The sequence below is a fragment of the Loxodonta africana genome, chromosome 8 (genome assembly GCF_030014295.1).
Source record: "Loxodonta africana isolate mLoxAfr1 chromosome 8, mLoxAfr1.hap2, whole genome shotgun sequence".
In the NCBI taxonomy this organism is placed as follows: Eukaryota; Metazoa; Chordata; class Mammalia; order Proboscidea; family Elephantidae; genus Loxodonta; species Loxodonta africana.
Window position 1 is genome coordinate 54,170,218 of NC_087349.1, and position 20,085 is coordinate 54,190,302.

The window sequence follows — 20,085 nt, forward strand, 5'->3', positions numbered from 1 at the left end:
GTATTTGCAATGAAGAAGTCGTTGGTCTTGCAAAATTCTATCATTTGATCTCCGGCATTGTTTCTGTCACCAAGGCCATATTTTCCAACTACTGATCCTTCTTTTTTGTTTCCAACTTTCACATAACAATCGCCAGTAATTATCAATGCATCTTGATTTCATCTTTGATCAATTTCAGACTGAAGCAGCTGATAAAATCTTCTATTTCTTCATCTTTGGCCTTAGTGTTTGGTGCTTTTATTTGAATAATAGTCATATTAACTGGTCTTCCTCGTAGGCGTATGGATATTATCCTATCACTGACAGCATTGTACTTCAGGATAGATCTCGAAATGTTCTTTTTGACGATGAATACAACACCATCCCTCTTCAACTTGTCATTCCCAGCATGGTAGACTGTATAATAGTCCAATTCGAAATGGCCAAAACCAGTGCATTTCAGTTCACTAATGCCTAGGATATCAATGTTTATGAGTTCCATTTCATTTTTGATGATTTCTAATTTTTCTAGATTCATACTTCGTACATTCCAGGTTCCAATTATTAACGGATGTTTGCAGCTGTTTCTTCTCATTTTGAGTTGTGCTACATCAGCAAATGAAGGTCCTGAAAGCTTTACTCCATCCATGTCATTAAGGTCGACTCTACTTTGAGAAGGCAGCTATTCCCTAGTCATCTTTTGAGTGCCTTCCAACCTGGGGGGCTCATCTTCCAGCAGTATATCAGACATTGTTCTGCAGCTATTCATAAGGTTTTCACTGGCTAATTCTTTTCAGAGGTAGACTGCCGGGTCCTTCTTCCTAGTCTGTCCTAGTCTGGAAGCTCAGCTGAAACCTGTCCTCCATGGGTGACCCTGCTGGTATCTGAATACCAGTGGCATAGCTTCCAGCATCACAGCAACACGCAAGCCCCCACAGTACAACAAACGGACAGACACGTTGGGGCATCATACCATGTACCATGTTATTTAGTATCTTGTTTGTTGTGGCCTTTATTACTGTCTAATTCTTTGATTTCTGTACATCTAGGCATATATCTCTGTCTTTTAAATTAGGGACTTTAACATGTTAGCCTACCACCCCACTTAAAATACGTTCATCACTGTTTCCTTATTATTACACTGATTCTTAAAGAGAATTAGTGCTACATATGTATTTGAATCTTCTCTTATCTTTTAGCCATGTGCTCAGTACATTGATGAATTAAAAAAATTCTTCCTGGCTAATTTATTGATATCTCATCATTATCTCATCTATAAGAAATTCAATTCAAGGTGAAAGAAGATCAGTGGGAATTAAAGGATTCCATGAAGTCAAAGCATGTAAATTACCAAGTACGAAGGAGCCAAATGTCAAAGCAAGCCAGTGGGGTGAAGACTAGACATAAAATCAGAAGGACAAACAGGAAACAACACGGAAAAAGAAGTTTTGGTTTTGAGTTCATTTCTGAGGATGCTTACCTGCTGGGATCTGATAAGTAGGTAGCAGAGAATCAAGAAAATACCTTAATTTAGTACCTTCCCACAGATGTTTTCTTTACATATTGAACCTCATTTAATCTTCACAAACCCAGTGAAGTAGGTATTATCTTTCCTGTTTTATAAATCAAAGTCCTTACAAACTATTAGCATATTTATACATAGTCCAAAAGAAAAGGTTTATATACAACTAATATTTCATAGTGTAAATCCTTCAACAGGGTTTATATCAAACACTGTGGCAAGTAAATTTTGATGTTTTTGGTTGCTGTAGTTGTATGGTGGTACATGTTGTAATTAGTTTACCTTAGAATTTAAATTGCTAAACATGGAACATTTTATGTGTGTAATGCATTTTTATGACCATGATGAAATATTGGTAAAAAATGCCATGAAAATATTTTAGCTAGCCTTATTGCAGCCAAATTCTGTGAGAAGACATCAAAGCCTCTATTACACATTTATTCATCCTTGAAATCTTTTTTTGGAAGAAGGTCTTGGAAATACCTTATAAAAAACCCTTTTGTAGTCTAACTAATGTTTTGACAGCATAATTTACTTGAGAGGCTATCAACCCTAGGGAATTTTCCCTAAATCATCAACATATAATATTTATCCTAAAAGTAAAGGTATCACTTTGATGACTCAAGCATGGTCTTTTCAATTACCTCCTATGCAAGCAAAAGATGGACAATGAAAAAAGAAGACAGAGAAGAACTGATGTGTTTGAATTGTGGTGTTGGCAAAGAATACTGAGTATACTCCTAGAAGACTCCTAGAAGAACGAACAAATCAATCTTAGAAGAGATACAACAAGAACACTCCTTAGAAGCAAGGATGCTGAAATTTCCTCTTGCTTACTTTGGGCATGTCATCAGAAAAGGCTAATCACTAGAAAAGGACATGATGTTTGGTAAAGTAGAGAGTCAGCAAAAATGAGGAAAGCCTCAATGAGATGGATTAACACAATAGCCACAACAATGGGCTCAAATATATCAAAGACCATGGAGATGGCAAACGACTGGGCAGCATTTCATTCTGTTATACAAAAGGTTGCCATGAGTTATAGCTGACTCGACATGGTAACAACTAACAACAACAAAGTCTTTACTAGGGAATATAACCTAGAACTTTCTTACACCAACCTCTTATGAAAGCATATCTGTAACAAATAGCTCACATAGAGAATATGGAATTCATTCATAAACCTAGCAAAAATTTTGGATAAAATTTAGCAAGAGGTATTCTGCTTATTTCTCTTTAGTTTAATAACACATACAGATATATGCATATACACACATTTATACACAGTGTATACATATCTAATACTTACCAACATATTTATGTACTTAATGTGTATTTCAAGTTGGGAGATTTCACATCAAAATTCAGGGTTCTCCAGAAAACTAAACTCTGGCTACACGTTGGTCACAATGCCACATAACCACTCCAGACTGAGGTGAGTACCGTCCTTCAGCTTTCTGCTTTTTCCTCTCACTTTCCCAGTCCACTTCATTCATTATCCAACTTGTCTGGTCTCTAGAGACCATCTGAGTTTGGAATCCCTGGACTAAGCCACCAGAGAATGCTTGGTCAATTTCCTAAGTGTCAGATTTCATTAAACTGTACTTGTTGTTATGCCTCTGTTTTTTACCAAACAATGCTTAAGCAAAACAGCTATAGAAACTCCATAAGGAAATCACTGCAAGGATGTTTCTAAAAGTGATTTTCCATTATCAGTAATTAAACCTTTTTTTCCCCTACATTAGAGGTAGAAAAAGCTATTCTTTTATGAGCAAATGACACTGTACCATGGTGGTTAAGGTGCCAGGCTCTGAAGCCAGACTGACTCCACTTAAACTTAGCTCCAGATCTTACAGATGTGTAATCTTGGAAGTTATTTAATCTCTCTATAACTTAGTTTTTTAATCGATAAAATCAGGATGAAAATAGCAATAATAGCATCTACCTTATAAGGTGATTTTAAGGGAGTAAATAAATTAATACACTTAAAAAAATTTAGAATAGTTCCAAGTACATAGTGAGGACTCAGGAAATGTTAGCTATTATTTTTATAAGTAATATTATAAAATTTTTTCCAAACATGAAAATAAGGCCAAAACATGAGCCACATTTCTTTCAAAGCTAAATGGTGGTATAATCACCAAAAGACTATCTAAGGGGATGTACTTAGTGCAAATCTGCATTTAATATTAATTAATGGTTCCACATTTAGAAAAATTTTCCAATTTTTGTCCAGTTGAGATATGAATTATTTCTATTCAATGATTTAAGAGCACAGATAAGACCAAAGGTTGCAATTTACCACCATGTAAAACACTGAACAGCTAGTTTTGATTCTAACCCAGGAATCTGATAATAGTTATATATATACATATATATATATAAAAAATAGTTATATATATATATATAAACACACACACATATACACACACAAATATATAAACAAATAAAAGTTACATATATATTTTTATGTACACATACTAACTTCTAGAACATTCTTTGGCTCTTTGAACTTTTTTTATATCTTAGTGGTTTCCTCATGTAGGGAATCAAGTAAAATACTTAACACATGTTCAATTTATATTTGCAATATATTACTAATTTACTGCTTTTAAAATATTCTTTAAATGTAAGAATGATACTCTTATTTTGGTTTTGTATGCTGGGAATCTTCATATCAAATTTATGACTCACCATGTATACCACTCTAGTCCTGGCTTCAATGTATTATTCTACCCTTATTTTCCCATAGCTAACTCCCTTTACCAAAATCATCATGTAACATTATATATTTTTATTAACTACCTTAAATTAGTTTTAAAGTGAGACAGACTATACGTTGCATTAGAAACAATACAATAAACAAAATAGCTTGCACTATTCTTATAACTTCCCATACACATCACATTTTGTTACCACCTCTGTTATGTTTGTTTGTTTTTCTTGTTTTCATCTTACTGGACAGAATAATAAATATTTTAATGACCAAAACATTTAGGAAATACTCACTGAATATAATGGGAATAAGAGAATACACAGATTTGAAAACTTTTTAAGGCAGTACTAGGAAAATATCTTTCACAACAATGGAAGCCACCATTTCCCTTAGGAAGTGTTTTTCACAGAGCGATGAATTTTTTCATGTAACAAATCAATTGAATAATACTTTACACAGATGTATCATGTTTCCCAGAGAACAAATCAATACCAATGACTATTTTACAGTACTAGATCTTGAAACACATAGTTTTATGACACACCCTAACTCACCCACCAGGCGAATTGCAAATCTGGCAACATAATTCACTCTGAAATTAAAATGTTAAAAATTGTCTGTATCTAACCAATCATATTGGATGCTCTTCAGAGATTAGAGTATCACCCATCTGTGGGGAATACAAAAGAAGATAACGATGATGAAAACTTGACAACAAAATGACACATGAAAGGAAATTCCCGCTATGATGTGAGAGGTGAATGTTACATCTGTTATTAACATTAAACAGGAATAGGCCACACAATAAACAGTGATGTAAGAAAATGCAAAATGAATTGATATTTTTCTTTTTCTTTTTATATCTACCATAAATTTATATTAATAAGTGAATAACTATTCAACAAATATACAGTAGCACCAAATAGTCAAGAATACTAGCAATTTTACAAATAAAGTTCTGAACAAAAGAGCTGGTAATAGTCAACATGTATTAGTCCTTTTTTATAACTATAAAGAATAACCTTTAGAGTTTGATGAATTGTCCTTATTAGTTTTAAAATTATGAAGATATTGGATGTTTAAGACATAAACATTTTTATAACTATTCTGTAAGATTATTATTTTTTGTGGGTACCAGATGTTTAAGGAGCTCTGGTGGTACAGTGGTTAAGTGCTCAGCTGCTAACCAAAAGGTCAGTGGTTCAAACCCACCAGCCGCTCCACAGGAGAAGGATGTGGCAGTTGGCTTCTGTAAAGATTTACAACCTTGGAAACCCTACAGGGTCACAATGAGTCAGAATTGACTCAATGGCAGTGGGTTTGGTTTGGTGGGTTTACCATACATTCATAAACAGTGCTGGCTGGACAGAATGTATGAGTTCTGCTGTTTTCTAATTTTGCCTTGGATCCTTCAATGGTACTTCAAAGTCTGCAATTGCTTGGAATGCATACTAGTCATTTCCCAGAATATCTGTGAGTGAGTGCATAGAGACCACATAAATTGCCTATCAAGTTGCATCTTCTCTACAACAACTTTTACCACATTTACTCATTTTTTTCCTATCTGTCCTCTGGTGTTTGCATTAAAATCACACTTTTGGCGTCCAACATATTTGATGGTGTACATTTACGTAGATTGAATTGTTTTATTCAGCTTCCTGGAGAGGCATGTGTTTACACATCGAAAAATTATTTCAGTCTGAATGAATATTGAGTCCAACTGCCATTCATTTAAATAACTAACCATCCATTGGTTAGAATGATTGTGAGAAGGTCATCTGAATGCATGAGTCATATGTTGCTTAACAACACAGAGATGGTTAGCAAATAATAATTGAATGTTAACAGTCATCAATTTTGTTTAGAAAATGAGAACTCTAGAGTTTTTAAGAAAATTGATTTTTTTTCTTTCATAATTGGTCATCATGCATCATTCCAAGGTGCTGCTCCTTGGAAGCCCTATGGGGCAGTTCTACTCTGTCCTGTAGGACCACTATCAGTACGATCGACTTGACAGAAATGGGCTACAGGTTAAGATTATTTTGAGTTTCTCTTTTAGGAGCTAGAGGTAATTACCAAAGTTAAACTTCAGTCTGATCTGTGTACCTGAGATGCTCAATGAGGATCAGAATTTCTATGGAGAATGTGGGAAACTTCAAATGATCGAATGACTATTTAAAGAAAACTTAATTCTATAAGACAAAACCAAAGCAGTAAGGGATGACTATCGAAATTTTAACTCTCAAAGGTTTACCTCTTTCTTAAAATTGACTATCACATCAACATCTAAAACATCTATTTTCTTTTTGGTTGTTCACTGTAGAGAAAAAAGAGGGATGTTGATTGCGACAACAATGTAAGTTTAAGCCCCTGGCACAAAGAGCTTGGTTTGGCCCTTTGACTCTGAAAATGACCTGAGCAATCAAGATGTCTTTGTTAGTGGGGCAAGTAGGGATACACAAGCTCCATACCTGTGGGACTAACTTCAGGAAGTAAGGGGGCCTAATGCAGTCATATATATTCACTGATTGGGTTTAACATAACTTTGCATTTTTTTTTTTAATGCATTAAAAGCCCAAGTCATGCATATTCACTGAGGTTCCAGTAACTAGGTAGCCTGGGACTTTGGAGTGCTCTCCTTGGGACCTTCTGGATAGGTGACAACATCCATGCTTGGGAGAGGGAGCAGCATGTCCCTGGAACAATGGATGCTCAGTGCCGGGAACTCTCCCAGACCATGCCTAATGCATATTTACACTTGTATGCTTCCTGATTATAATAAATGGGCAACTGTAATAGTTACCTGTGATATCTCTGTGAATTCTGTGAGCTGTTATAGAGAATTAATGAACCCACAGGGGCAATGAGAGAGCAAAGGCTGGCAGTACAGAGTTGATTTGTATCCAACCTGCTCTGAGTGCCTGGGTGATAGAGAAAGGCTACATGGGCAGTCGATAGAATAGATAAAATAGAGTCCTTCTAACTTACGAACTAGTCCCAGGGAACTAAAGAAAGAGAGAGAGAGAAAGGCCTGCTGATCTGAAGTGCAGGGAGTTGTACAGATTCCTGAGCCTACAGTTGTTCCCTGATGATGGGGTCTCAGGTATCCAGAGATGTTTTGACCAGGCTCAAGATAGCTGGGGAATGAGGTTTGATCTAACTCTGGGCGGTTCGAGTCAGGGTGGTAATTGCCAATATAGTGACTGGAGATAGAAAATGGAAATGTGAATCCTGGATCTGTTTCCAGGTGGAAATTGGGTTCAAGCCGATCCTTGCCACATAGTTAGTGACAAAAGTGCGGATTGCACACCTTGGCCCTTTCATAGTGCAGTTTGTAGCACAGCCCTCACAAGGTCACTCCTTAATGAAATTCAAAATAAGCAAAATGGAAGCATGATTTGTCAACGTGTAGATCTTTTTTGAATGGCTATTTTGTCAAATTCTCATTGGATGACTAAGGGGCAGAAACAATTAATAATTCTATATTCTAGCTTCTTTATCTCTAAAATAAAATAATAACCATCTAACTCACTGAATTGCTGGGAGAACTTGAGGGTCTAAAATATGTAATCCTCCTAGCACATAGCAGGCACTTAGTAAGTAGTAGCTATTATAGTGTTGTAATAGTAACATCTTTAAATATGAAACAACACAAGACATATATGTCAGAAAAATTATGTAAACATTACTTCAAGGTGATCAGATATAACCTCAGAAAATTATGACAAGAATGACAAAAGATTAAAGCTGAATTATGATTAAAGAAAGAAGTATTAAATGCTAGAAGTTGCTTAGCTCTTTATCTATATTTAAGAGTTCTGACAACAAAAGCTCTGTCTAAAAGAGAAGGTGCCTTGACCAATTAACATAATCCATATCATTAAAATATTTCTATAGTGTTGATAAACACATATGGCTATCATAACACACACTTATCTATATCAATCTATATCATCCATTTGTCTATTGGTGTGTTCCTTAATGGAAAAATAAACTTATCAATAGTTGAAATAAACTAGTAGAAAACAAGTAGAATACAATGTTAACTATTTTCTTCAGTAATAACAAACAGATTAATGCATTTATAAATAACAAGCTCATAATAAAATTTTAAATTTGACCAAAAAAAAAAAAAAATCACTTAGGAGAGTTTTCATGGCCAGTAAAACAAAAAATTCTCCTCTACATTGTCCAATGAACAAGAATACATGCTTTAAAATAAAACTTGATTTTGTTGGCAATTTGGGACAAATTATAACGATTTTTTAAACTATTTACTCTAATTTCATGTTGTTATCTCACATACTTTTTAATCAGCTATTGGTTAAATGATACTGTATAATAGACTGTATTTTCAGTTGCCTCATATGCATGTGAAAGCTGGATAATGAATAAGGAAGACCAAAGAAGAATTGATGCCTTCGAATTATGGTGTTGGCAAAGAATATTGAATATACCATGGACTGCCAGAAGAACAAACAAATCTGTCTTGGAAGAAGTACAGTCAGAATGCTCCTAGAAGGAAGAATGGCGAGACTTCATCTCGTGTACTTTGGACATGTTATCGGGAGGGACCAGTCCCTGGAGAAGGATAGCAAGTTTGGTAAAGTAGGGGGTCAGTGAAAAAGAGGAAGACCCTCAATGAGATGGACTGACACAGTGGCTGCAACAAATGGGCTCAAACATAGCAATGATTGTGAGGATGGCGCAGAACCAGGCAGTGTTACGTTCTGTTGCACATACAGTCACTATGAATTGGACCTAACCTGAGGGCACCTAAGTACAACAATAGATTGTTCAGTTTTATTTATGATATGTGTCTATACAGTAAAGTGTCTATACACTTGCATATTTAAATTAAAGCCATCTTGTTTTAACCCTCTTACAATAAGAAAGTGAGAAGAAGATAGAATCTAGTTAGATCTGGCACTCATTAATTTAAAAAGTCTTCAATGCTGGTAAGAACTTTCCTTTTTAACCAAAGAAATATGTTAATAAATTAAAACCTGACCTTTTCCTAAAGGATTTGAGGCAGTTGTAGCATATATCTTATAGTGAGGGCTTTTTTTAATCAATGAAAATTATATCAGGCCATTGGAACAACTATATGAAACCTCTTAATTTAAATTATTCAGGATAAAAAAAAAAAAAAGAGTAAAAAATAGAGACCCACATGAGTGAAATACAAGATCTCAACTTCCTGAATGATTCACTTAGGGCAATAATAGGCTATCAATAAAAAAGCTATTAACTCTCTTAACCATATGTAAAAAATAAATAAATAAAATGCTGCACACACAACTCAATCTCATGTTGCAAATTGTTTTTATATCCATGTTTAAATATTGAGTTCTAAAGAGAATACCCAAGAGAACTGTGGAAAAGGGCCCGTGAACTAAGGACAAAGAAATGCATGGAATGTCTGGAAAGAGCTTATTTTATTAAGCAATGAAGTAACTAAATGGTAAAAGTGTGGTCAGAGTACTCTAAGTTCTGGGCCTGTTCTGCAGGAATAACTGTGAGCATTTGTTTATTCTAAAATACTAAAATTCCTCACTCAAAGCTTACATAATGAATCTCACTCTGGAAATCATTCAGGCAACTGCAAGAACCAAGTGTTGTGCAGAGAAAACTAGGATGAATGGGAAATTATGTCCAAAGCATCTGCTCTTTGAGTTGCTCTGAACGGACACAAAACCATGAACAAAGCATGCAAGAACTCTCAATTCGCAGAAGAAATCATGCAAGTTGGGTTCATTGTTGCAAAAAAAGAAAAAGTAACGTACAAAATTTTTAAATAGTCAATAAATTAAAGAAAATCTTACAGGTGGTAAAAAAAAAAAAAACCCTTATAGGTGGTAAGACGCAAAAACATCTGTTTTCTCTGGGTTTACAGATTGCACACATTCAATTTTAAATAGGGTGATCACAGTATCAGCTATTGCTCCAAGAATGCTAAGTAAAACAAACAAAAAAAACTGCGACGATATCAGTAACATACAATAATAAGCATTTATTTAGCTCAGAAATCTAGGGGTCAACTCTGGGATGGCTGATCTAGGTTAGGGTAGGGTGGATGACTTAGATATGATTTATGTGTTTCTTGTTCTCCTGTGACCAATGGCCCAACCTGGACATATCTTTCTTATTCAAATGGCAAAGGTACAAAAAGGTAGGTCTAATCTTCCAAGTCTTTTCAGGCAGTAACAATCTATGTAAGAGTCCATTGGCAAATTACATGGTCAAGTTCAAGACGGGTGTGTATGAATGTGTGGGGCATGAGGTGAAAGTATTTCTAATTTATAAACTACCATTAAAAGCCTCCCTGAAAATATATCTCGCCTAAAAAAAAAAAATTTTTTTTTTTTTTTTTTTTTTTAAAGAACTGACAGAGCTAAGGGAGCAAGCCATGCTTACACAGGAGGAAGGGCATTCATGATGGAGTTAATACCAAAGAGCAAAGGCACAGAGCTGAGAACAGGACATCAAGTAGCCAGGAGCTAAAACAGAGGATTATGAAGCAGAGCATAGAAAAAGATGTTAGGTAATAAATAGGATGTTAGATTGTATATGGTATTTTGTTGACTGTAAGGACTTTAAAAGGAGCCCTGTGGTGCAGTGGTTAAAGTGCTTGGCTGCTAACCTAAACGTCAGCAGTTTTAACCCACCAGATGCTCCACAGGAGAAAGATGTGGCAGTCTACTTCTCCAAAACTTTACAGCCTTGGAAACTCTATGGGGTAGTTCTACTCTGTCCTAGAGGGTCACTATGAATCAGAATCAACTCGATGGCAAGAGGTAATGATTTCAGAATTTACTCTGAAATAAGAAGTTACTGGAGGATACTGGACAGGACAATGATGTAATCCAATTATACTTTCAAAGAATCATCATGGCTGCTGTTTTGGGAATAGGATTGAGAGAGCATAGATGGAAAGAGTGGGATGAAGTAGAAGATTAACACATTAATCTAACCAAAGGGGGTAATGGTGGAGGAGGTGAGAAGAGTTGAATTTGGTACATTTATCTTCAATTTCTCCACAGATATTTATTGACATTGAGCACATACTATGTGCCTAGCACTGTTCTAGGTGTTGGAGATACATTAGTAAGCTAACAATAAACTCTTCACGTAGCTTATATTTAGTAAATATATTTTAAAGATGGGTTTGTAGCATTTGCTAATGTATAGACTGGGAGTAGAGAAAGGGGTCAAGGACACTGGCAATGACTTACCATAGGCCTGAGTAACCAGAGTGGATACAGTTGGGAAAGAGTACAGCAGGAATAGGGGCCAAAAATAGGAGTCTATATTTGGACATACTAAATTTGAAATGCTTATTATCCAAGGGGAGATATCAAGTAGACAAATGGATATGTGAGTCTAGAGATCAGGGGAGAGGCCTGGGCTGGAGATATAAATTTGGGAGTGATCAGCCTATGAATGTATTTAAAGCCAAGAGGCTGGATGAGATCACCAAGAAGTGAATGTAGACAGAGAATATGATTAAGGACTGAACCCTAGAGCATACAACAGTAGAAGTGAGAGAGATAAAGAGGAGCCAGTAATACAGACTGAGAAGTATCTAATTTGGTAGGAAGAATATCAGAAAATGCTTTGTTCTGGAATAAATGTAAATAAAATCCTTCAAGGAAGAGTGAGCAGCTATGAAAAAAATCTTTTATCATTATAACCAAACACAGAAACTCTAAGATTTGGGAGAGGGAGAGGAATATCCAGATTTGGTGAGGTAGCAGATCAAGCAGCTTAAATGTGTTCCTTCTCAAGCCACCTTTTCTACAGGATTCTCATCTTATTTACATCACTGTCACCAGACTGGCAGCCAGGCTTATTCCATTTGTTTTTTATGGTTCTGGCTTGAGCATGAAAAAATGTCCTTTCTTTGGTTCTCTCTGTATGGTAACTGAGAGACAAAGAGGAAATAAGCAAGGAAAATATAAGAACACAGTCTGTCAGAATTACTAACTGCAGGTTTCAGTTTTTAAAATACCTAGTTCCTCTGCTATTAGTAGGAATCAACCTGACAGTACTTAACAACAATAAGTCCATTCCTAGAGATTATAGGGCCTACTCCATTCCATATCTTATTTGTTAAGACGGTTACACATTAACTGAAAAGGGCTGATTCCATCTTAAACAAACTCTTCTTTCCAAGATCACCAAACCCACCATGCTATTAAATCCAATGAGTTGACATGGTGACAACAATGTAAATACAGAAATCAGAATCCTGCAGAAAAGTTGAGCTGAAAGGGTACAAATTTTAGTGGTTGATAGATGCCTCACCAATTCTGGAGTTTTCTCTCTCTCCTAAATCTTGGAGCTTCTGTGCTTTATTTTTGTAAGGAAAGACTTTTCCACTCTAACACAAGGAAAAATAAAAAATAGTAATACACAGAGTATACTTTATTGAGCCTGTAGTTTCTTAAGCTAAAAATAAAGCATAAATCTTGAGCACAAAAATAGAATGATATAAAACTGCATTAACTGCTCTGTTGATATAACTGAAAATTAGGAATCAGTTTGTTTCCTAGGATATAAAAGACAGCAGAAAAAGGACTGAGGTGCTGACAGCTAGGCAACCGAAGAACAAAGGGCATATTTCACAATAGAACACATCCCTCTAAATGACCCGTGAGAAACAGAAATGGACCATGTATTTCATCTGCTAAGGAAACAATCTCCGAGACAGTTTGATGTAGGGATGTATTAGGAAAAGACAAATAGAAATGGAAACCAGCTCTTTGAGGTGGCGGCTGTCGAGCCTCCCCAATACATTCCTCTCTTATGTTACATGGTAGGCATGAGGGGGTCATTTCATAATGTAGACAAGTCTAGTGGTAATATGTGAAGATGACCTGGAACTGAAATCTGTGACATGTCTTCCAGCACGGTGTGCCAAAACACACATGGAGAATCCAACCTGAGAAGCTGAAAAAGAACAGATCCCATATATGAAATTTTAACTGCTCTTCAAGCTCTCTAAATCCCATTAATAATACTTAAACTATGGAAGGTTATTTTATTTATTAACAATACTTCTGCCTTCATCTGATACTTTCCACCGAACAGATACATAAGTCAAATATTTTATTGCCACCAAAACGAATTAGCAGTATTGCCTTTGATAATATTGTTCAAAGGGAGATTATTTTCTTCATATGTACTACTTAATTTAGTAGTTTTTTCTTGGTTGCTATATTGACACACACATGCATTGCAGCAGTAAATTGCGCTTCAAGAAAACTTTAAGACAAAATAATAATTACAGAAGGTACATTTGAATACAGTTAAATAAAGTGCTGCACATACAGCTAAATCTCATGAAATTTAATAAACTACTTCTTTTAAAACTCTAAACTTGACCTTAAACATGGATGGCCCAGTTTAGTCTCTATTTGCTGCTCAAACCACTGTTTACTGTAACTAACTGAGAAATGTGAAAGTGTGGGTTACAGAGGACATAGGAAATAGCTTTTTGAAGAGTCAAATTTATCCCTGCTGAATTTGATCTAGAATTACTGTTATTAGTATTGCTTTTGATTGATGCTATGATAGTTTAAATTTTCTCAGCAATTCAAAAATTAATATCTTAAATTCAGTATCTTATTCATTCTCATAGAAGCCAGAAAGAAAACAAGAAATATTTTCCTTAACGTATTTGAGAAAAAAGGAAAATTAGTTTAAGTGATTTGCCCAAAATCACCCAGGAAATCACAGCAAGAATATTTGCCATTTCCATGACGTTGTACAGTGTGCAAAAATTATATCAGAGAACTATGGCTGTAAACAAACTCAATAACCCTTTAAATATCTTTTGATAATGGAATTTCAGTTCTTCAAATGTGGTCTGAGTCCTGGAGCCCTCTAACGTTAATATGCAGGTGCAGAAGATCAGAATCTGCTCCCCCTGAGATGCTTTAAAGTGTAAACTAGTTTCGGCGTCCTGCAATATGAAGGATTAGGTGTTAAGTAAAATCAGTTCATGTACAGCACAGTTACCACACCAGAATATTGCTCAGTTTCCAAAATACAAGTTGTCATCTATAAACAAAAGCGTGTGATGTGTCCCCAAACTGCTCATTCAACGTTCTAATTACGATTCTACTCACAAACTTATATTCAGTTCAATAAACATTTGAGTGACTATTTTATGCCAGGCATCAGAGATACTTTCAAAAAGCTTAGAGTACAGTGAGGGAAACTGACAAAAATAAACAAATAAAAATAATATTTTTCAATAGCAAAAACTGCTAGGTTAGAAGTTCGCGAGGTGGTTAGCTCTAGGTGGCGTTTATCCTCTGATTTATAAAGGGCTAAATGCCTCTGGAGAGCAGTAGATCCTGGAATCTGGACCATCAATGAGAAGAAAACTAAACTAATTTATATTCAATTATCTGTTTCCAGGACAGATAGAATATCAGGAAAAATATGAACTTTGTTTATATTAAAGCTGACATAATCTTTTTTCTTAACACGTGAATTATCTAATTTTATGAATTTTTATACCTTTGTCATTAAACATCTTAAAGATAATTCCATTTTGCAGTCACTGCTCACAAAAAGGATGCTTTGAAAATGAAGACTTAAAAACTTACGTAAGACTGAAGAAGGGACAATATAGAAATAAGAAAATTCCCTCACGATTTTTTAAAATTTAATTTTATTGTGGTAAAATATGGCGCCCTGGTGGCACAGGTTAAGAGCTCTGTTGCTAACCGAAAGGTCGGCAGTTTGAATCCACAAGCAGCTCCTTGGACATCCCATAGGGCTGCTCCACTCTGTTGTACAGGGTCACTATAAGTCAGCACCTACTCAACAGCAACAGTTTAAGGTGCTAAAACATATACCATATAAAATTTGTCAAACGTACAATTCCATGACATTAATCTCATTCAAAATCATGTGCAATATTCACCATTATCTATTTCCAAAACTTTTTTATCACTCCAAACAGAAATTCTATATCCATTAAGCAATAAGTCCCACTCCCTGCTCCCAGCCCCTAGAAACCTATAATCTACTTTTTGTCTCTACGTATTTACTTATTGCAGACATTTCATTTAAGTACTATCTTGCAATATTTTTCTTTCTATATCTGGCTTATTTCACCTAGCACAATGTTTTCTAAGTTCATACATGTATCAGAATTTCATTCCTTTTTATGGATGAAAATATTCTGTTTTATGAATATGCCCCATTTTGCTTATCCGTTCATCTGTTGATAGACAGTTGGTTTGTTACACCTTTTGTCTATTGTGACTAATACTGCAATGAATATTAGTGTATAAGCATCTGCTTCAGTCATTGCTATTATTTCTTTTGGGTATATACCTAGGAGTGAAATGGCTGGATAATTTGGCAATTCTGTATTGAATTTTTTGAGGAACCGCCAAACTGTTTTCTACAGCAGCTGCATCATTTTGCATTTCCATCTATGATACATGAAGGTTCCAATTTCTCCACATCTTTGCCTGTATAATTTGAATCAGTCAGATTTATTTCAATTAGAAATTCTGATGATCTTTTTCACGGAAAACAATAAATATACACCCACAAAAAATATAAACTAATGTAAATATATCTTCAATGAGACTCAAAGTTTTCACTCTTTATCTTATACATAAAGCAGGCAGGTAAATGATATTGTTTGTATTCTTTTAAGCATTTCTACATAAGGTAGAACAGATTATATTAATTGTGGCCATTTAGGATACAAGAAAGAATTCTAAGCTTTAATGAAAAGGGACACGTTTTCCTTTCCTCACCTATTCCAAGAATGAAAATTTTGGAGAATTGCTTTGGCCAATAAAGTTTATGATGTTGCAACTTAGAAGAAAGATTTCTTCTTCTTTAAGAAATGAACTAGAACATTACTGCTCCACCCCATTAAATATATCCCACTGTATGGCACTGTTTTTTGGGGGGGTATACATCATAATTATAACACCCGATAACAAACATTTATAAACTCATATAGTTTTTTTAATTAAAAAAAAATGCTTAAATAATTGTGAGCAAGAAAATCAAAAGCTAAAAATGGAAGTAAGCTAAAGGGCATTATTATTTTGAATGTGCAGTGTTTGGTGGCACAGTGATTAAGTGTTCAGCCTCTAGCTGAAAGGTTGGTGGTTCAAACCCACTTGCCTCCCTGCAGAAGAAAGATGTGGCAGTCTGCTTCAATAAAGATTAAACCTGATGCCATCGAGTCATTTTTGACTCATAGCAACCCTATAGGACAGAGTAGAACTGCCCCATAGGGTTTCCAAGGAGCACCTGGAGGATTCAAACTGCCGACCTTTCGGTTGGCAGCCATAGCTCTTAACCATTACACCACCAGGGTTTCCCAATAAAGATCACAACCTGGAAATCCTATGGGGAAGTTTACTCTGTCTTATAGGGTCCCTGTGAGTTGGAATTGACTTGTTGTTGTTAGGTGACTTCAAGTTGGTCCAAATCATAGTGACACTATGTACAACAGAATGAAACACTGCCCAGTCTTGTACCACTCTCACAATCATTGCTATGTTTGAGCCCATTGTTGCAGCCACTGGGTCAACCATCTCATTGAGGGTCTTCCTCTTTTTGCTGACCCTCTACTACCAAGCATGATATCCTTCTCCAGGGACTGATGCCTCCTGATAACACATCCAAAGTATGTGAGATTTAGTCTCACCATACTTGTTTCTAAGGAGCATTCTGGTTTTACTTCTTCCAAGACAGATTTGTTCATTCTTTGGCAGTCCGTGGAGTATTCAACGGTCTTCCCCAATGCCACAATTCAAAGGCTTCAGTTCTTCTTCAGCCTTCCTTATTCACTGTCCAACTTTCACATGCATATGAGGCTACTGAAAACACCATGGCTTGGGTCAAACGCACCTTAGTCCTTAAAGTGACATCCTTGCTTTTTTAACACCTTTATAGAAGTCTTTTGCAGCAGATTTACCCAATGCAATGGGTTATTTGATTTCTTGACTGCTGCTTCTGTGTGTGTTGATTGCGGATCCAAGTAAAATGAAATCCTTGACAATTTCAATCTTTTTTCATGATGTTGCTCATTGGTCCAGTTGTGAGGATTTTTGTTTTCTCTATGTTGAGGTTTAATTCATCCTGAGGGCTGTGGTCATTGACCCTCATCAGTAAGTCCTTCAAGTCCTCTTAACTTTCGGCAAGCAAGGTTGTGTCATCTGCATAATGCAGATGTTAGTGAGTCTTCCTCCAATTCTGAGGCCCCATTCTTCTTCATATAGTCCAGCTTCTAGGATTAGGTATAGTGAAGGATACAACCCTGATGCACACTTTTCCTGACTTTAAACCACACAGTGTCACCTCATTCTGTTTGAACGACTGCCTCTTGATCTGTGTACAGAATCCCTTGTTCCAAGAACTCTTCTCATGCTGATGTCAAACGGATCCTAGATGAAAGCAGGGAATACCAGAAAGATGTTTACTTGTGTTTTATTGACTATGCAAACGTGTTCAACTGTGTGGATCATAACAAATTATGGGTAACATTGTGAAGAATGGGAATTCCAGAAAACTTAATTGTGCTCATGTGGAACCTATACACAGATCAAGAGACAGTTGTTTGAGTAGAACAAGGGGACGCTGCATGGTTTAAAGTCAGGAAAGGTATGCATCAGGGTTGTATCCTTTCACTATCTTCTGGAAACCCTGGTAGTGTAGTGGTTAAGAGCTATGGCTGCTAACAAAAGGTTGGCAGTTTGAATCCACCAGGCACTTCTTGGAAACTCTGTGGGGCAGTTCTACTCTGTCCTACAGGGTCACTAGGAGTCGGGATCTACTTGATGGCAACAGGTTTTTTAAGTACTCTTTTGAAACTGGTTTGAATTTCTGGCAGATCCCTGTTGATATTTTAATATGTATACAATATTTACCACAGTACTTAAAAACTTAAGTCACCTTTGGAAGTTGTTGAAATATTACATTTTATTGAAAAATATGACACCATTAATTGTAAAATCCATTATACTCTGATATAATATTAGGATAGAAAAATATGATGTCAGTTAAATCATAATGAAAGGCTATAATATCATAAATATTAAGAAACATTTTGAATACAAAGATGATGAAGCATAAAGTAGTTTCAAATTTGGTGAAACACAATAATAATTAAGGTAAGAAACTCCTTGCATATGGTGGCAGAGATTTGTTAAGCTCCTCTTTTTCCTGTGTTGCATTTCCTGGTCTTCCTTACAATTAGTTATGGTCATGCAACGGAGTTTCTGACTGTGAGCAGCAGTGATATATTACATTTAAAGACCTATCTTAAAAGACCCCCACCATGTGAAATCATCTGTGCTCTCCCCTCTTCTGCTTGCTTGATATAAACACCAGGCAAGCTTGAAAGACGCGTGTGGACTGTCAAACAGGGGCTCTGAATGACAGCAGAAAATAGCACACCCCTCCCCCAGCCACCAGAAAGATCAGCACAGGGTTGCTCCTTGAGACAGAACACAACTTTTATTTGGTTAAGTCACTGAACTTGGAAGTCCATTTGTAACAATATCTATTATCCTAACTAATACCATTATTTCACGTGCTTACACTCTGAGAGCTTAAAGCACCTTACAAATTTAACACTTGATCTGAAAATGCAAGAGTCAGTTTCAAGAGTCTGAAAAGCAGGGGCTGTTCAACCTCTTCTCAAAGTCCTAATAAATAATAAGACTAGAGAAATATTAAAATATCAGCAGACAGTTGTTGTCCTAGTTGGGTTCTCTAGAGGACACATATATACATATATGTATATATGATGATGATGATGAAACTCTAATGCTGTTAAGCCGATTCCGACTCAGTGACCCTGTTGGACAGAGGAGAACTACCACATAGTTTTCCCAGAAGTGGCTAGTGGATTCAAACTGCCGACCTTTGGGTTAGCAGCTGGATGCTTAGCCACTGCACCATGAGGGCTCCATATATATTTGGATTAATTTTGGCCTGGCAATCAGAGTAATATGTGCTGAAGAACCTTATATTTGTAAGGACTTTCCTGAAACCAACAATATTTTGAAAATTGTAGCTGATTTTTTTACAAGTGTTAAAAAGCCACATAAACTGTTACAGCCAAAGCCTGTACAACAGAAGAGGATCAGAAGAAGCTGATGCATACTACGAGTCGACATTCACTGAATGCCTTCTTGGTGCCAGTTAAAACCATGGCTGTGCAGGGCGACTGTCGTTGCTACAGTTTAAGTGTGTGGGATCTCCAGTAAAGATGAGCTTGACTGGGAGTCTCTTATTTTCCTGGCTAGGGTCATCCCACGTGTGTGTCACAATATTAAGAGTTGTCTATATATATTTGGTTCACCCGTTAAGGAACCACCCACAAATGTTACTCCTACTTTCCTCAAAACAGGGGTGTTCAGCACTTTACACCAAGCTGACTTTGAGACCCATAACATTCTCAGGGAGTTGGGGTATGCTGGGAAAATCAGTCAGATGCCAGTGATTTTGATGCCATGACATTTTGATCAGAACTCACGTCAGAAGCAGCCTTCATGCCAGAGATCTGTGGTTATTCGAACCTTTATCACTAGTGACTTCATAACCGGTGTACCTGCAACACCTGGCAGTGAGATCCCTATGGAGGTGGTGTTAAAGATGGTCACTGAGATTAAGAAGATTCCTGGTATTTCTTGAGTTAAATATGACTTAACCTCAATGTCAAAGCCCCCAGGAATTACTGGGTGGGAGTAAGAAGCTTCTTGTTCTATTAAAGAAAAAAAAAAAAAAAGCTCACATAGAGAAGAGACAGAGATGGAGAGAGAGAGAGAGTTTTAAAACTTCAAAAAAATGGACAACACAGTTGTGGGGGCTG